Source organism: Lethenteron reissneri, chromosome 41, assembly GCF_015708825.2.
Source record: "Lethenteron reissneri isolate LAM-NWPU_2019-01 chromosome 41, ASM1570882v1, whole genome shotgun sequence".
NCBI classification, from domain to species: domain Eukaryota; kingdom Metazoa; phylum Chordata; class Hyperoartia; order Petromyzontiformes; family Petromyzontidae; genus Lethenteron; species Lethenteron reissneri.
In genome coordinates this window covers 3,679,674-3,685,673 of record NC_083819.1, presented here as the reverse complement: position 1 = coordinate 3,685,673, position 6,000 = coordinate 3,679,674, and the positions used below count along the sequence as shown (strand labels likewise).

Sequence of the window (6,000 nt, the reverse complement as noted above, 5' to 3'; positions counted from 1 at the left end):
AATCAGCCACCGCTCTTAGTATTATTTTGTTTGTTATTAATACGTTTGTTTACTCAGAAAAGCCTCACCGAGTCTCAATACGTGTCCCTTTTTTCAGAGGGGTCCTACCAATTCTAGATTTGAAGCTTTCGTGACTGCAAGGATTCATATTCTTAGGTTTTTGTGACTTTACCGAAAAAACCTAAGAATATGGGTCCTACCAAGTTTTAACCGTATGGGGGCGATGTTGCCTTATGCATTGTGTGACAATGTTCGTGTGCAGGCGATGAGAGGACATCGGAGAACAGGGAGGAAACCCATGCGGAGCAGGTTGGAGAACATACAAACTCCACACGGAGGCGGCAGGAATCGAACCGAGGCTCTTCTTGCTGCGAGGGACGAGATGTCACCACTGCGCCACCCTGCAAACCCCATCGATGGCTCACTCGGAGTGCACGGTAATTGGACCTCATCGCATGGTTCAGGATGAGCACCGTTAATCGAATTCTCAACGTATGCAATGCGATTTGTATTGCTTCAGTTGATCAAATCCTGAACGATTGGGATTGTGTCACATTGTATAATGATGGTACAATAACAGACACGTGCGTTAAGCTACTTTTCCTTTTATAATTTGCACTGAAATGTAATGTTGTGGGTGCCACGGTGGCGAGATGTTAACCTTCTCGCCTGGTATACAGGAGGTCGTTGGTTCGATCTCAATCCTGACGCCTGCATATTCGGAGTATGATTGTCTCTCTCCCCGTAGTAGCGTGCATTGGGCTGCAATATATTTCCACGCGATAAGCCACTTTGTTGAGCTATCATTTGCGGCCAGGTCGTTTCTGCAAAAGACATACGTGGGCTTTACCTGTAAACAACAAAAATTAGTGAATTTGTTATTCGTGTACAGGGTGGTCCAAAAGTCAGGACATTTGCGGCCTTCTTTTGGCTCTGAGTAGTCGGGGAACCTCTCTGACCCTCTGACCTCATGGGACCCACACTGCAGTAGCACAACCTGGGCCAACCGGGCAGCGCGACCTTGTTAAAGTTTGAAGGGGGGGGGGGGGGGGTGATGGGTAGGGGAGGCATACAACAACTCGGGAGGGCACATGCCACAGTCAACGTTCAACAACCTTTAAACAAAAGTTTATGGCTAAACATGTGTGTGTGTTTGTGGTTAGGGGGTGTTGGCTGAACTGGCGTGCACACGACACTTCTTGAAATTTAAAAAAATTAACCTGTAAAAACAAAGTTTTTCACTATAAATCCTTTATATGCGTAGCGGCGAGAGTCCTCTCGTTCTCTGGCTTGAGATGGCTGCCACCTATGGGGCAGATGATTGCCTGCCACCATTAAGCAATTGGTAATTAAATATAATTTATTTTTTCCTAAAAAGTGTAAAATTTAGGAGAAAAAAATTCACGAAAATAAATTGTCACGCACAACGAGTCTGTGTGCAAAATGTCAGCTCGATTGGATCACGGGAAGTGGGTTAAACAACGACCGAAAGATTTGCACGGTCGTAAGCGCGCAAGCAAGCAAGTGAACTTAATATAAAGGATTTAAAAACAAAAACCCCGCCACTACTGTTGGAATATTTAACGAAGACATTTTTTTGTTTACTTGGCTATGAACATTTCTAAGTGGTGCTGAGCCTTAAGCAGGGGGGGGGAGGTGCTCAGCCTTCCCCCCCCCACCAGGGTTGCGATTTCCGCATGGAAAATGCGGAAGGAGGGTTCAAATTTTCCCGCATTTTTGCTAAAGTCAACCGCAAACGGTGGAAAGACTACTCCTATGACCGCGCGCTTTTAACAACACGTTAATGCGTTCTATTGGAAAGGATACATGCAAGGCCCAGCATCACGTAGGGCTTTGAGTTACTGATTGGAATGAATATATGATTTCCGCATTTCCGCACAAGAACCACATACTTTATTCAAATGCGGAGCCGTGATTACGAGCACATGTACATGATGTATCCTTTCCAATAGAACGCATTAACGTGTTGTTAAAAGCGCGCGGTCATAGGAGTAGTCTTTCCACCGTTTGCGGTTGACTTTAGCAAAAATGCGGGAAAATTTGAACCCTCCTTCCGCATTTTCCATGCGGAAATCGCAACCCTGCCCCCCACCCCTTACATCCTCCTCCCAAAACGACGATGTTGACCCGGGCACCTCAAGTTGTATAAGGTAGCACTCATCTTCTTGGTTCTTTCGGTAAAGTCACGTAGAAGAGAAATAATAAAATAATAAAAATAAACATAATAAAAAAATTCTCACGACGTTTCGGACACAATGCAAGCAGCCGACAGACCTGGTCTTCACCTGTAGACGGCTGCTTGCGTTGTGGCCGAAACGTCGTGAGAATTATTTTATTATGTTTTATTTTTATTATTTTATTACTTCCCTTCTACGTGACTTTACCGAAAAAACCAAGAAGACGAACCACCTGAACGTTTGATAGCCCACACGGGCTGGCTCGGTCCAGCCTGGCGAGGTGACCCTTGCGGGAACGAGGGCGCACTCTGGCTTCCCGCCCGGCGTTCCCGATGGCCACTCGCCGATTTCGCGATGGCAATTTCCCCGCACCCCCTCCTCCTCCTCCCTCCCTCCCTCCCCACACCATCAGTGGTTGTGGTTCGCCGGCCACGTGGTCGGCAACCTGTAGCTCCGGAGCTACGTAACGTCACTCATTTGAGGGCCACCGTCCTCGGATTCACGTTGCATTGCGGCTCTTTAACTATTTTTTGGTTTTACCGAATTTTAAAATTAAAAAAATGAGTTGATGGTGATCATGGTGGCGGCAGCGGTGGTGGTGGCCAACACCGGTGGCAATTATCTGAACCAGTCCCTGCGCCTCCCCTAGGTCGAAATGACATTAAAAAACAGCGTGTTTGTAGTGTTATTAGAATGGTGAGATGTTGATATTTATTCGTATCTGAGCTCCAGCTGGTACATTGTTTGATGCAGTGATGGGTCCTCCCCCCTCCTGAAATATACACCCCTTGTGCTACTTGGGGGCGATACGCTTTTGCTTACTTTTTTCATTGCCTTGCTGCCACCACTGAACGCAGCCGGTGTCGAGCTGCTGGCATCATCGACGGCGGCGTTGCACGTGAGCGGTGTTTAATTTTAGCCCATGCTCAGGACGGTTCTGGCCAATGAATGCCCCGTCTAGGTCAGCAGCTGGGGGGGGGGGGGGTGGGGGGCTTCGTAGCTTTGTGGGCGCACAGTGAAGGCACTGTTAGGCTCGTGAAAGTAATTCACCGAATTGCTTTAGAAGCTTACATCACAGTCATATCAATATAAATGTAAGCAGCTCGCTTCTCTTTCATTCACCCTTAACCCCCCTCGGCAGGTGTGGGAGGTGGGCACAGCTGTCCCTAGGGCACACGGTGGATCGGGGGGCGACTGCCCCGGTCCCCGCACTTTGGGGGGGGGCGCTTCGATGCCACGTTGTCAGATGTAATACGTCCGTTTTTAAAATGAAGATATGTGGGGGGGGGGGCACACGGACCCCCCCCCTCCCTCTGGACGGCCCTCTAAGTTGGGCTACGTTGTAGTACTGAAAAGCAAAATACATTGTTATTGTGTCCGTGTTGTTTTGTTATCCTGTACGTCCTGTACGTTTTGAGTATTTGGCTGCTATGCATTTGCACATAGCCACTTTGTTGAGCTATGATTTTTGGCCAAGGTCACTCCTGAAAAATAACAAATACAGTATAGCTCAGTGGGCCTTACCTGCTTTAAATTCAAAAAAAACTAGTTTAGTTTTCGTGTATAGTTCTCTGCTTCCACACCTACCTCATTGTTATAAGATATATATTGAGCCATATAGGTCAGAGATTAACTTCAGCCGTGTCTGTCTAGATTGGACAACTGGAAAATATTTCCATACCCGGTAGACCACATCGAGTATGGCTCTCGCGAAAGCAGTTGCGACATGCTCACATGTGACCCAATATGGTCTATCAGCGATCAGCGATCTGGAAATAATCCGTGAGAAATTAATATCCGGGTTCGTCTAGGTTCAAAAGCAATTACATTCCAATGAGATGTGTTTAGGGGCCATCCATTTAGTACGTCCGCAAAAAATCTGTCAAAACTTGACCCCTTCCCCCCTCCCTGTACGCACGCGGACTTTTTAGAACGGCCGATATTTAATCTACGAAGACACCACCAAGGATTAATAATATTAATGTGCTTAAGCAAACAGATAGTCCACCGCCGGACTATCTAACTCATTTGAAGGCCAATGTAGACGAATTATTATAGAGGCTTAACCCCCCCCCGCCCCCCGTTTCCTATGCGTAAGGACATTGTCAGTAGACCCCCCATATGCAAGCGTACGCATTTGGATTAAACCCCCCTCCATGCGTACTAAATGGATGGCCCCTAAAGCTGTGATTTAGAATATAGTTGAAAAGCAATTGCTATTGAGCAGAATAGGGTACAGAATAGTCCAAGACCACTTACATTCATGGTAGCCAAGTGACAAATCGACATTGCACATGAAAAAAAAAACTGACGGGGAAGGGTATTTGTAAACAGCAGAGAGATGCAATGTTACGAGACAGGTTTTATATGTCTCGGTTATGTCACCCAACCCACTGCTAGATGAATGTCACTCCATGCTATGTTCGTTCTGGGGGCTGTTTGACCATACTTCACCAGACTGGTTAGTACCGGTAGATGAAGGATGGGGAGGGGGGGTAGGGCTGGTTTCAGATATCACTCATCACGAATTTTAACCATGGAGGTCACGTGAACTTAGATAGTTCATAGCGCTGCATGCTTACCACCGTGCCACCACTCCCTCCGCCAGATGGATTCATATTAAAATTGTTTAAATATGGAATTACAACCCCGGATGTACTTTGTGGAAATGTCTTAGTTAATGCCTTAAAGGCATACTTACACCAGTGCATACCTCTTGCATTCATGCTAAACTAATTATTTTTAAGCAGTGGGTGACAGTTGCTAATATTTGTACGTGTACTACCTGAGCACACGAACTCAGGACCTTTAATCAATCAATCTTTATTTTGCGTGCCAATATCGCCCTCAATGCAGTAGGCATCAGTGCACAGTACAGCAGCAAGATTGATGAACAGAGACCCGTCACGACCTCAACGGCTCACGCTGACGGAGCAGAGTGAATTGCAACCGCGCGCAAAATAAAGCGCGAACATTATTATTCATTTCGATTTAAAGCTTTCGTGACTGCAAGGGATTCATCTTCTTGGTTCTTTCGGTAAAGTCGCGTAGAATGGAAATAATAAAATAATAAAAATAAAACATAATAAAACGTCGTGAGAATTATTTTATTATGTTTTATATTTTTATTATTTCCATTCCACGTGACTTTACCGAAAGAACCAAGAAGATTATTATTCATAGTAAACGTTTTTGGGTCAGATCGCGTTATTTATAAATGTGTCGTAACCCTCCACCACCCGACACGGCCAAACAGTAAAAAATGTGTCACGTGACAAAATGTGTCACGTGACACATTTTTTTCTATTTGGCCGTGTCGGGTGGTGGAGGGTTACGACACATTGATACCCACGCGATCTAACCCAAACGCCTTTATTTGTGAGCAGAAAAATGTGTCACGTGAAACATTTTGTCACGTGACACATTTTTTTCTACTTGGCCGTGTCGGGTGGTGGAGGGTTACGACACATTGATACCCACGCGATCTAACCCAAACGCCTTTATTTGTGAGCAGGCGTGTCTAGCACAGACCGCGGAATTGAGAGACACTCGGCCAGTTTCGGATGTCCGGTGGCAGGCAGTCGGGGTGAGTGAGTTCCAGATTTTTGGAGAGCTGTGCTCGAAAAATCTTCGCCCTCCCAGGGCCGGGTGAACAATCCCGGGCTGGATGACTTGCAGGCTCATTCATTTTACATTGAGAGACAGGAAGAGCAACACGTGGATGGGAGAAGGTGCGTCACAGACATTTAAAATGAAGATCGGAATCTTTAATATTGTGTGCTGGAGGAATCCGATGAGCTAT

The 6,000-nt window shown here is 46.2% G+C and overlaps 1 protein-coding gene across 1 annotated transcript in view; it reads left to right on the top strand.

The window, feature by feature from the left end:
- Window positions 1–304: 304 nt before the first annotated feature.
- LOC133352798 (protein kinase C epsilon type-like) overlaps window positions 305–6,000 on the top strand; it is an 80,056-nt gene continuing 74,360 nt past the window's right edge. The window contains exon 1 of the mRNA XM_061568704.1: window positions 305–437. The gene's annotated coding sequence lies outside the window, so the exon portion shown is untranslated. The remainder of the gene's footprint in view (window positions 438–6,000) is intronic.